Source organism: Pinus tabuliformis, chromosome X (genome assembly GCF_031772625.1).
Source record: "Pinus tabuliformis cultivar Carrire ecotype Pingquan chromosome X, CPIR1, whole genome shotgun sequence".
Classification (NCBI taxonomy): domain Eukaryota; kingdom Viridiplantae; phylum Streptophyta; class Pinopsida; order Pinales; family Pinaceae; genus Pinus; species Pinus tabuliformis.
Genome location: NC_142308.1, coordinates 375,038,089 through 375,052,167, shown reverse-complemented (window position 1 = coordinate 375,052,167; position 14,079 = coordinate 375,038,089). Strand labels below are relative to the sequence as shown.

Below are 14,079 nucleotides of genomic sequence, written 5' to 3'. Positions count from 1 at the left end.
GACACATGCAAAGGATGCACCCTGGGTAAGTATACAAAAGCTTCCTTTCAGGATCGGGATAGTAGAGCTGGAGCAATCCTGGAGTGAGTTCACTCAGATGTATGTGGACCATTCTCTATGGCCTCCACCGCTAAGCAAATGTACTATGTTATTTTTATTGATGATTTTTCTCATAGATGTTGGATCTACTTTATGCAAAAGAAGGATCAAGCCTTCTTGAGGTTTTGTGAGTTTAAAGCCTTGGCAGAGAAAGAATTTGGAAAGAAAGTAAAAGCCTTGCATAGCGATAATGGTGGAGTGTATGTTTCCTAGCAGTTTAAAGACTTCTGTGCTGCAGAAGGAATTAAACGGGAACTGAAGACACCTCATAACCCATAATAGAATGGAGTGGCCAAAAGGAAGAACAGATCTATTGTGGGAGCAGCTCGAGCGATGTTTCATGACCAAAGCCTACCACTTCATCTGTGGGATGAGGCATGCAATACAATAATGTGCCTTCAGAACAGAAGTCCTCATCGTATTTTGGGGATGAAGGCACCTATGGAGGCTTTTTCGGGGAAGCGACCAGATGTGAGTCACTTTCGCATCTTTGGATCACCAGTTTTCTGTCATGTGACCAAAGATGCTCAGAAGAAACTAGACCCAATAGTTGAGTTGGGGATGCTTGTGGGGTACACAGATACACCCCACAACTATTGTGTGTTTCTATCTACCAGTCAGAGGACTGTAGTGCACAGGGATCTGAAGTTCTATGTGTAGAGAGCCATGCGAGTGTCACTTGAGAGGGAGCTCAAGTTGCATGGAGATGAGGAACTTTTAGTTCCAAAGGAGGAGGAGCCTTTTGATGATGTGGATCAACCACATGTAGAGGATCCAGTAGTGGAGACCACCACTTCTGGAGAGTCTTCCAGGGACAGGCAGAAACACTCGCAGGAAGCTGACAGATTGATGCTATATTCGAGAGAGAATGTGGGGTAGCCATCCTCTCAGCGTAGATAGAGGAGATCTCCCAAGAGATACACTGGCTACATGGACCTAGTTGGGGAGTGTGTAGTGACCGAACCTTCATCTTTTCAGGAGGCAGTGCACCAACCAGTCTGGGTTGATGCAATGGTAGAAAAGTACGATTCTATGATACGAAACAGTGTGTGGGATGTTTTCCCTAGACCTGGGGACAAGTCAGTGGTTAGTTCCCAATGGCTTTACAAGGTAAAGCAGGCAGCTGATGGCAGTGTTGAGAAACACAAGGCAAGGTTTGTTGCCCGAGGTTTCTCACAGGTTGAGAGGATCGACTACGATGAGACCTTTGCTCCCGTAGCAAAGTACTCATCTATCAGATTGATGCTAGCTCTATCAGCTCAGATGGGTTGGAAGATCCATCAGATGGATGTGAAGACGATGTTCCTTAATGGGAAGATTGATAAAGAGTTATACATTGAGCAGCTCGAAGGATTTGAGACCTTCGATCGTGAGTCGCATGTTTGCTAACTCAAGCGAGCACTATATGGGCTGAAGCAAGCACCTCGTGCTTGGTATACCAGGAACAACAACTATTTCACCGAGTTAGGCTTCACCAAGAGTGAAGAAGATGTGAACCTTTACCACATCATGGTAGAAGGTAAGCCATTAATTATTGTACTTTATGTCGATGATTTGATTTTGACAGGTGATGATCAACTCATCAAATCTTGCAAGGAGGACCTTGCAAGAGAGTTTGAGATGAAGGACATGGGCCTCATGCACTACTTTCTATGAAGTGTGGCAGAAAGATGGGTAAGTATTTGTGTCTCAAGGCAAGTATGCCAATGAGATACTCAGGCGCTTTCACATGGAGAAGTGCAAACCCATGCAGATTCCTCCAACTGGGAACTGGAGGAAGGAGGATGCTACTTCAGGTGAGGTACTATCTACTACTATTTATCGGCAGCTAGTGGGTTCACTCATGTATTTGGTTAACACACGACCTGACTTATGCTTTGCGGTGAACCAGCTGAGTCAAGCTATGGTTCAGCCTACCAAGCTGTTTTGGAAGGCAACAAAGAATGTGCTGAGATATCTCAGAGGCACTACATAGTACATATTATGGTACAGACGGACAGAGGGAGTGAAGCTACAAGGTTTCACACCTGCGGATTGGGCTGGTAGTCCATCAGACCGGAAGAGCACTTCTGGAGGAATCTTCAACCTTGGTTCAGCTATAGTTTCTTGGTATAACAGGAAACAGAGATCAGTTGCACTTAGCTCAACAGAGGCTGAATACATGTTTGCAAGTCAGGCAGCATGCGAGGCCATTTGGATGCAGAAGATTTTAGTGGGATTGTTTGGTCAGATGATGGATCCTATAGTGATATATTGTGATAATCAGAGTTGCATAAAATTTCTTAGAATCCAGTGTTTCATGACAAGTCCTAGCATATAGATATTCGTTACCATCATCTACGTGACTGTGTGGTCAAGAGGATCATGATGTTGCAGTATGTTTCGACTGAGGAGCAGGATGCAAATATTTTGACTAAGGCATTGTCAAAATGCAAGTTCGAGTTCCAAATCTATGTGAGGACATGTAACAGTTTCTCCTTTGACTGAGGGATTTATCCATCAGTTAAAGAGATAAGAGTGAGTTGTAATATTGAGTTGTAATTTGTTGGCTCAGTTAACTGAGTCAAGTCCAGTTAGATTAATTTAATAGTTTGTTAAATTAATGAGAGTTTAGTTAGTTAATGCTTGCATGCATGTAACTACTATATTTCAAATAACTGAGTATTCACTCATGGATAACTCATGCATGTCAGTTCAGTCAGAAACCCAATTGAGATCAGATGGAGGGATAGTGTACTATCAGTTGCTAGAATATTCCATTGTGAATATTCCTTGCATGCAGAAGGAATATTATTCCTTAAGGATTGCATAGTTGGATGATGAGGCCAATCCACACATGTGATATCATTGGACCCCAATCAAAATTGCGTAAGGAAATAGGAGGCTTCAAGGGCTTGAGGAAGATATATTCTATGTCTATTGATTATGTGAGATGTATTGTTTGATTGCAGAGAGAGCAGGATAGCTTGAGAGCTGATTCTTTTTGTAACTTGAACAAGATTTCCACTTGTATGATAATACAGAGTTGGGGCTTTAGGCTGGTGCTTTCCCCAGTGATATATCTTCTATGTTATGGTTGATTACTTCTCATTCTCAGTTATATCTATTCTTGGTTGATGTTGATCATGTTCGATTAAGCTTCTGCTAAATTGTTTGTAGAAGCAGATGAAGTGTTTTGTTTAGTACATTGCATTACCTAGCGATCTACAGTGGGAATTTCTATAGGTTGATCTTGCAAATTATAAGAAAGTACCTAGACCGTATATGCATATGGTCCCTTTTACATAAGCTTAGTTCTTATTTTCATGGTGTAGTTTCATCTTTTTATCTTGTTTGCTTGCAGGTTTTAATGGACATATATGAGGTTTTAATGGACATATATGAGCTTAACTTGATTGCAAATTCTATAATATTCTAGAATTTAATGGACTAGACGAAGTGAGTCATTTGACCTCATTCACTCTTGTATATCCTTTGAAAGACATTTAATCAATCTTAAAATATAAATGACATAACATTTTGCAGCCTTGTATGAGGGCGATGTACCATTACATTTTAAGAACATAAAATAATACTTAAATTAACAAACTAAAAGATAGTAATAACACAAAAAAATCAATGTTGGCCATAAATAAAATACTTAAATTTTCACCTTAATTTTACATAAACTGTATATAAAAATAATGTAATTAAAGAAAAATCACTTTTTAGTGTGAGGGACATGTAATTCGTTCACTACTTAATATCAAGTTGACAAATATTAAAGGTATACATTTAAAAATAATAAAATAACACTTACATTAAGAAATTAAAAAATAGTGATAAAAAATCAATGTTGACCATAGATAAATACTTCAATTTCCATCTTAATTTTACATAAAGTAATAAACTTAAAAAATATATTTTTTAGTAGGAGAGATATGTAATTCATTCACTATTTAATATAGATTCGAGAGATATTATTGATATTATATGATATGTAATTGATTCTATGTTCAGTTGACATGTAATATTTAATAAAAATAGTTCAATGTCCATATTAAATAATATAATTTTATATCAATTTTATATAGAAAAAAATAAAGTAATTTAAATTTAAAAAATCTTGTATTTTTACTTTGAATACCATTAATGATTAATATTTAAAAAATACTAATAACTATAACTATAACTATAACTATATATATATATATATATATATATATATATATATATATATATATATATATATATCAGATTTTGAAATATTCTTTAAATATACAACATAAAATCAATTAAACTAGGGAAAACTCCACAGTTAAGCGCGCTTGAGCCAGAGGAGATCTGGGATGGGTTACGGGTGCAAGCCCCGGAAGTGATGATTGATGCTATGTGATTTATTTCACCAGTTTCAATCCCACTTCTTCACCCCTGTGAGCATCACCTAATGCAATGAGTGCTAAGTGAACTATTCAAATCATGAGAAATTAGTCACTTATGACTACCTCTCATGGAAATGGTCATACATGAATGACTTACTTAACGCAGTTGAATCCCCAAAATGATATCTAATATAATGCACTGTGTAAACACCCTATACTTAAATTCAAAAAAGAGTGAAGGGATCTCTACTTGAATGGTTCATGAGGCACAATACTTGCTAAGGTTTTGCAAATGGGGTAGCAAGCTAAGTGGGCTTGATTGTGGGGAAAACTCCATAGTTAAGCGTGCTTGAGCCAGAGGAGATCTGGGATGGGTGACCTCTGGGGAAGTCCTGGTTACCGAGTGCAAGCCCCGGAAGTGATGATTGATGCTATGTGATTTATTTCACCAATTTCAATCCCACTTCTTCACCCATGTGAGCATCACCCGATGCAATGAGTGCTAAGTGAACACCCAATGCAATGAGTGCTAAGTGAACTATTCAAATCATGAGAAATTAGTCACTTACGACTACCTCTCATGGAAATGGTCATACATGAATGACTTACTTAACCTCTCAGGGAAATGGTCATACATGAATGACTTACTTAACGCAGTTGAATCCCCAAAATGATATCTACATTGATATAGTTGAAAGCTTTATAAATATAACAAAAAAGAGTATATAATAAAAAAAAGTATTGCAACCTGAAGAATGCCTTACCAATGTCCACAATTCCCTGATTAACCATGTATAAAAAGGTTATGGGTCAACTTTAACTAGAGTAAAAAAAAATTACACATCTTATTGTAAAATGGACGATTTTGCTAAATAAAAATTGCTTATATATTAATTTCCCCATCTAATTAGAATATGAACTTATTAAAATTGGAATAATCTCAAATCCCTAGGAAATTTGTGGGTAGGGAGCCATGTAGGACAAATCTAATTTACTTTGAGGAAAAAAAAAAAGAATTACACATCTTATAATAAAATGGAATATTCTGCTAAATAGATTTTTCTCATATATTAATTCCCCTATCTAATTAGAATATGAACTTATTAGAATTGGGATAATCTCAAATCCCTAAAAAATTGGTTGCAAAAACAGATTAAGACTAAGAATAAGCTGAACATATTCCATTGAGAATTAAAAAAAAAAAAAAAAAAAATCAACAAATCTTCATCGAAAAAAATTGAAATAAAAACACAATTATAAGATTAAAAAAAAAAAATCCCAATTCAATTTAGTTTAATAATAAATCCACAATTCACTTTATTTTAATAGATAAACCTTGAATATAGATAATTGCTTTTTTTTTACCTCTTCTTCCAGCAAAGGCTTAATCTCGACTGACCTTGATAGCAGCGATATCTTGCCATCTTTCTTCTTGCAGAAGAGACTAAACTTAATATCCAGTGAGTTTATATCATGGATACTCTATGCCACCTACTAATACCGTAGTGAGTCAATGATCTTTTCATCAAATTTCTTTAATCTACACGGTGTTTCTAAAAACCTCTTCGCTAAGTTCGCTGATGAGCATAATTTCTTCACCGTGTGTGACATGACCTTTGATAGTTGTTTTCCTGGATCTTGCTCTTATGGTTAGTCGAAGTCCCTATGACATTACGGCATAAATTTAGAGCGGGTGAAATATATATATATATATATATATATATATATATATATATACCTACCTGCAAAATTTGAGTAATCACATAAATGTTCATCTCATACCAATATCAAGATTAAACCCTTCAAGCCATCCTTCTCCACACTCGAGCTCAGATCTGGTAAGCATTCAAGACTGTGCAAAACAATGATGAAACCTGCTCTAATATCAAACTTGATATGAAATTAAATGATTAAATTTCCTTTCTATTTTTACAACTTTATTAAAATTTAATAAACATCTAAAAAAACATAAATAATATACATCAACTAAGGTAAAAAATTGTTAAATAAGTTCACCCTCATAAATTATATATCCACCTCTTCATCAATGGCGTAATCGACCATTAAAATGATAAAAAATACATGTAATTTCCCTCTGCATTGAAAATTACTTTAAAACCTAGAAAATTCACCTTTACTATTCTTCTTGGAAGATAGAAGCACGGCTGGAAACTTTCTATAGCTTTCCCCAAAACAAAAACGCTATATGGCATGTTGTTTTCCAAAACTGCTACAAAATATACTTTCAAAAAATTACGAGTAGAAAATATTATGTAATCTAGCTATGGTGCAATGGTGAGGCGTCGAGTTTGTAAAGACCAAATTATAGGTTCAGGCTCCTTGTTGTGATGTTTTCGGGATAACCCTTTACAAAATACTCTTATATATTTATTTTCCAATTTATATATCTGTGAGATTGTATTTTTTTTTTTTATTTGCATTTTTAAAAATTTAAAAATATTTTTTTTTTAAATTATGTTTGTCTCTTATATATTTATTTTCCGATTTATATATCCGTGATTTTATTTTTTTAATTGCATTTTTAAAAATTTTAAAATATTTTTTAAAAAATTAAGTTCTTAAAAAGTATTTTAAAATGTAATTTTGAAAAAAATAATTTAGAATCGTTTTTCTTTTGTTTAAAGTATGTTTTTTTTGGTTTAAAAAAAAATATTTTTAAAAATAATTTAGGAAGTATTTTTCTTTTTCAAACTATGTTTTTATTTTTATTTTTTTAATGTGACTTTTATTTTGAAAATTCTTTTTTTCCAAAACTTTTTAAGAAAATGTTCATTTTTATTATTAAAATGTAGTTTTTAGTTTGCCTTAGCTTAATACAATATTGATTCTTTTTTATTTTTTTACCTAGTGCCGACTTGAACCCAGAACCCCTCTCTCGACCGAATTTCATATTATCAAGGGATTGGGTTCCCTCACCTGGCCTTTGAAATATTGTTTTTATTTTTAAATAAAGGTTATTTTATTTTGTTTTGGGTTTATTTTTTTGTTATTTTTAAGTTTGTTATTTATTCTTTTCTGTTTTTTTTATATATTTTGTGATTTTGTTTGTACTGTTATTTTTTTAAGGTTGATTTTAGAAATTTGGTTGCAAGGATATCAATTGTCAAGGTGATGAATCTCAAAGAAGTTGTAATTTTAGCATTGAAAAAGAATTGTAGGAGACTTTCACTTTCCAATTCCGATATTGATTTTAAGTTTTTGGTTACAATGATACAAGTTGTTACACTATGGTTTCAACTAAGTTGAAATTTTGGCCTTGATTACAAAAAATAACCAAAAACAAATATTGCTACTAGTGTCATTTTTCAATTTGGGGATTGATTTTAAACTTTTCATTAACAATATTACTAGATTGTTCAAGACTTAGCTGAAAAAAAATGATAATTTTAATGCCATAGAAAAAGGTGACATTAGTAGTACCATTTTTCAAAATAATGATTGATTGTAACTTGGATTATTCATGGCATTGATGTCAAGCTCCAACACCTTGTTGCAAAAATTAAATATAAAATTTTTAGAGTCAAATCAAAATGGAAAATGTGGCGTGTATAATAACTTCATCTAAAAAGAACTTTTGAATTCAATGATAAATTTGTTTACTTAAACAACAACCCTTATAGACATGGCTTTAAGAAATATAGTCTAATATCTAAAAGTGCTTTCACCAAAATACAAAAATAAACTATACAACATCTATAATATCTAAAAGTGCTTTCACCAAAATACAAAAATAAACTATACAACATCTATGCTACTTCTATAATTTTAACATTATAGAATTAAATGTGAAAACTCTATGCTACTTTTGTAATTTTAACATTGTGAAATTAAATGTGAAAACTCTTTTAACAGTGTCCCATTTCCTCACATGTAACCCTATCCATGGATCCAATGTAACAAATCTGTAACCCATCCATATATAAAAAAAAATTAATGTGATAGTAATTAAAGCTTTGAGATTCTATCTACTTACCATCATACTTACCATACAACTCAACATTGTTATTCTGTTTACGACTTTTGGCAATTATTTTCAGTCGACATGAATTAAAACCTTAGAATTCTAATTCCTATGGTCTTACGTACTCAATAGTGACATCTCATATATGCGAAGGTAGTCAACCTTTAATGCACTCATTTGCAATTTAATTAACTATCAGTACAATTGATTTCACCATAGATTACATATGCTTGAGGCTCGCCATTTGTCTATGCTTTATTAAAGGCCTTGGCTGTCCTCGCTTAGGTAGCGGACTGTTACACACCATGCGGGCTTCCTGCAGCAATTTTTTTTGGGATTGGCTTCCCTCATCAACGGATCTTATCACTTGGGGGGTGATCGTTTTGTTCTCGAGGGTTTTGACGTTTACCCTTCCGCGGTTTTGGTCCCGTTCATTGTTGTGCTTGATTAGGAACGTGTTAAGATGGAACTCCTTGCCTGATGCGAGAGCCTGCCTATTCTGCGGCTCTGTTGCTCAACTCCTAGTATGCTCCTGGTTTTGCTGGTCAATTGCCTTTAGCGCTCGGGCGAGCTGGAGTTCAGCTACGGCAACAGGGTTTCTGAGCGTTTATACAATGGTAACTATTTTATTTACATTCTGCCTATCTTGCTATATTACAGAAGCTTGTATATATTTCTGAGTTATTTCTAATCTCTGGTTTCTTTCTTGCTATGACTTCACAAATTCCCCTTTCAGGTATCGCAACCCTCAGAGGATAATGAGGCCGAGACTCCATTTCAGGGTTTGTCTTCCTGGAGGAAGAACCTGCCAAATACCGGGTATTTCAGTTATTGAGTTGTCTCATATTTAAGATTTATATGGCTAGAAAATCGGCTGGCTATATAGCTTGTTCTGTTTTTGTTAATGGTTGTACATTTTCGCTCTCGGTTAATGTAAGCCAGAGTCCCATCGTGATACTGGTTTTGTATTTAAAATTAAAATGGCCCAGCCATTGCTTGTAGTCCTGGTTCTGTCTTTTACATAGTTTTCACATACTAGAGTTTACATAAAAAGAATGTATTAGATTTATACCATTGTCAGTGCTCTGTCGAGACTCTCTTTTATATCTAGTCTGACATTAAGGACATTTACAGTGGAAATCATATGTATTTTTGATGCGTTATGGAATGATGATAATTGTCAAGATTGTTCGGTCTTTCTCTTTAAAAGAAGATCTCTGTTTTAATCTCGTTATAATGAAGGATTAAATGGTTTTCTAGCATTTATATGGTTTATAACGAAGCTGTATCAATTCAATTCTGGCTATGGCTCGGGGTACCTGGAATATTTGGCTTTTAATACTTCGCCTTTAGTTTTTTAGCATTTATGTACTAAGCCCACTAATCTTTCGTGGGTATTCCATCCACATGGAATCCCTCAGGGAGTGCCGGACTGAATCGACATACCTGCTAATTCTTCTGGCGTTTTGGAGTCAGGGAAGACAGCTTGGGTTTTAAATTCAAAAATCTTTTTAAAATGAAGATTTCACTATGGATAAGGTCTCGTAATTTCTTCAACTGAAATTTGCTTTCCAATCGCACTGAAGACAATATATATTTATCTGAGCTTGTTACTGAAATTACTCTGTTACAGTTTCCTCTATCATAGGGTTTATGTACACTGTATTTCTAGCTATTTTATTGCAATTCTAGACATTTACTATAATTTAGATATTTACAACAATCTTCATATTTGCTGCAAGATACATATTTACTGTAATCTACCATCTTACTGTATTCTACCTTAGGTAAAATAAAGTGCAATTCTAGGCATTTACTATAATTTAGATATTTACAACCATCTTCATATTTGCTGCAAGTTACATATTTACTTTAATCTACCATCTTAAGTGTTATTTTCTTTGATTCTCATTCATGTACTTTCATTTAAATAGTTTTGCACAGAATTCATTGCCTTTATAAAAGACTCTTTTCTAATGTAATAACCATTAGAAATTAAAACTTACTGAACAATACTTACATGATTTCATAGGTTAAAATTTACTAATCTATGTAAGTTGAAAGTTTTAAACAAAGAGCGTAGATCTCCTTGGTGCTATCCTTGTTCCAGGAAATTCTTTCTCATTCAAAGACTAAGAGTGTCTCCAGCCATTTGGTCTTAACCAGACTTGGGTAGCACAACTCCCTGACTTCTCAGCATAGTTCTCTTCCTCTTCCTCTTGATCTCAGATCCCCATCCTCTTGATCATTTTTCTCCTCAAATACTTTCTAAGATTTGGTTTTCTTTTCTTGGAATATGTAACTGCTTCTTTTAACTAATTAATTAAAGAGACATTCTTTACATTAATAACTGCAAAATTTCTTCTCATAACTTAATTCAAAAACAAAGTATGTTTTCAGAAAAATAATAATTTGTTTGGTTGCAATAAAAAATTAATATTTACATTAACAAAGGGTATTACAAAATCATAGTATGAAAATTACAATAGCATTTTACATATAGAAAAGAATATATATATTCAATTTAACTTTAATACTGGTTTGAAAACTAAAAATGACATATTTCTAATGACTTGTAGTTTTGAAATAATTCATCATCCATCATGGACATAAAACCCTTGTAGGTTTGGAATAATGCATCATTCACCAAACATAAAACCCTTTAATTATTCCCTTTGCTTTCTCTGTGTACAAAACCATACAAATGTAAAATTCACTTTGAGCACAAAGATAAGTGTGTTCTTCATAAGTATTGTGAAAGGCTCCAACACTAACTAACTCTTATTGTATCCCAAAATGACAACCCAAAACGACAAATTAGCCTCATTTCACTTTAACACTTTAACTATCTTTGAAAGTTGAAAACCAAGGTTGGTGTTGGTGAAAATCCAAAGATAGATACATTCCCGAAATGGAAATGACTTTGAGCACAAAGATAAGTGTGTTCTTCATAAGTATTGTGAAAGGCTCCAACACTAACTAACTTTTATTGTATCCCAAAATGACAACCCAAAACGACAAATTAGCCTCATTTCACTTTAACTATCTTTGAAAGCTGAAAACCAAGGTTGGTGTTGGTGAAAATCCAAAGATAGATACATTCCCGAAATGGAAATGATTGAAACAAGGTGAGTAACAATTAATTTTCATGAGCTAACAAAGCTAACCATATTTTTGTTGTAATTAATTTTAATGTTCATATTATACACATAACCTAATCAACTTTCTCTTTTAAGCTTGTACCTCAAATATCCAGAAAAAGGCTTTTCTTAGATTAGCATTTCCCTATCTCATTCCCAAACACGAGCACTCATTGCAAGTTTTTCCTTTTTTCCTTGACACGTCATCACACAACCATTTCTCTATTAACACATCATCACATTTGTGGCGGCTACCTCTATTCAAATACCTTCTTCACACACTATCAGAATTTCACACATTATCACAATGGTATAGAAAAAACTTTATGACACGTCATCAAAGTGCAACGACGACCTCTATTCATCCCTACCGTCTCCTATCTTTTCATTAACCCCTTTGCTCATACAAAGAACTTCAAAAATATATTCCTCTAGTTTTCAGATCAATTTTTGTCGAAGTTTCTATCTGACTTATCATCACAATTGCACCCATGGCCACTTTTGGCACACCATGAGCCACATAGATCAATATTCATACATCATCACAATAGCAAAGAAAACCTATACTCACATCATCAGAATTGTGACAATGACGTCTGCTGAAACATCATCACAACGTCACCTTCACTACTATTGACACATCATCATGACAATGACTTGCATGAGTTGCATTAAGGCGACAAACGATTTGTCAACGACCTTTACTAAAAAAATCTACATTTTACGAACTATCTAACAACCGAGACTGACGGTGTGATGGGAAGCTCCATTAACACGTCATCATTAGATGTCAGTAATAAATGCTCAAAATTTCTTTAACCAGAATATAAAAGCAAAATGACGAGACAGTCTCACCAAACTCCCTGTATCCATAATTTCGGCTACGATGGCTGCTTTTTATTAAATAAAATCGATCACTTAAAATCACCCGCCGCAATCTGTTCTTACTGACTCGCTCGCTAAATCGTGTTCCCTGTACAGAGACGTGATGGCCACGGCCTCAACCCCTGTAGTCTCTAGGCGTTATGGACTCTGCATGTCGACCACGATATTCTCAGCCGGAGCAGCGCCATCATTCACACCGTTGCTTTCCTTCCTCTCGCAAGCGGCGCTCCTCCTGCAAATGGGACACACAGAGCGCTTTGAGAGCCACGCATCCGCGCACTGCACATGGAAGGCGTGGCTGCATGCCGGAATCACGCGGCAACGGTCCCCGCACTGGAAAACTTCTAGGCACACCGCGCAGTCGGCGTCGCTTCTTCCTTCGCTCCCCGAGGAACGCTCGTCTCCCTTCTCTGCATTCCCGTATTCAATGATGGGCAGCCGCTGCAGCTCAGCTGCCGAGAGGCCCTGCTGCTTCTGAGATTTACGGTTGCCCTCGGACAACCGTTGCCCCCAGTTGTTCCTTTCGTCCGAGAAAACGTACCACCTAACCCACAAATAGCCCAAAGCTATGGTCCCCATGCCAGCACGGAGCAACAAGAACGACACTACCACTACCATAAACATTTTCTGTAACATATACACAATTTTACAATTCTCTGTTCTTTCACCTCTGTAGAAGGTATTAAGAAGTATATCATATTCTAGAACATTCTAGAATTTATTGGATTTAAATTTTATTAAATAATTATTTTAAAAATAAATCACACTAGATAATTCAAATTCAAATTCGAAACATGTCCACAAAAAATTAATATAAATAACCCAAAAATTACATAACAAAAGTACAAATCTCTATAGAGGTGGGCAGGGTTGGAATTTGGATTTCTCTTTACCCGTCATACAATTTTTTTTGACGTTTTGGGTCCTTATGCTTCCCGTCAAGAAACGTTATATTAAAAATTTTGCCCATCAAGAGTGATGTTACCGTTTGGGAAATTTTACCGTTTCCGAAGGTGATTTAATCATTGATGTATTTTTATTTGTTTTTTAAATTGATAATTACGCAGAAGGCTTCGTCTATATTGACTTGGGTTTAAAGAATTTCATATTTTTAAATTATGAATAGTCAAGATTTAATAATCTCGAAATATTTTTAATTCAATACATGATCTGATCAATAATATAGAAGATATCTAAATAGTTTTTCAGTGTCTAGATTATTTAATAATTTATATTTAATGATAGTTTCGTTTGGCTGATGTATGGGCTCTCTGTTTCCTCTACCTGGATGTCGCATCGACATTGGTATGATGGTGGGAGTAAAATGAAATGAGTGTCATACACATAGTTTTCAAAGTCAAATTTCGGTTGTTCTTATTGAATTTAATTTTTTTACGGTAGTTTTGGGCACAATAAATTCTCCAGTACAGGCATAAATTTTGAAAGCAATTAAATGGCAGCATGGGAATGTTTGCATGGAGAAATTGTGTTTTTTTTTAAGAACTGTTTACTGAAAGTATTTTTTTGTGGAAAACTGTTAAATGATAGCATGTTTTTTCAAGAACAGTTTATGTAAATTTGCTGAAACAAATCCGTGTTGTTTTTTAGAACA

The 14,079-nt window shown here is 34.4% G+C and overlaps 1 pseudogene; it reads right to left on the bottom strand.

The window, feature by feature from the left end:
* Positions 1-12,582: 12,582 nt before the first annotated feature.
* On the bottom strand, positions 12,583-13,103 carry LOC149140069 (E3 ubiquitin-protein ligase ATL23-like; annotated as a pseudogene).
* Between the last annotated feature and the right edge of the window lie 976 nt (positions 13,104-14,079).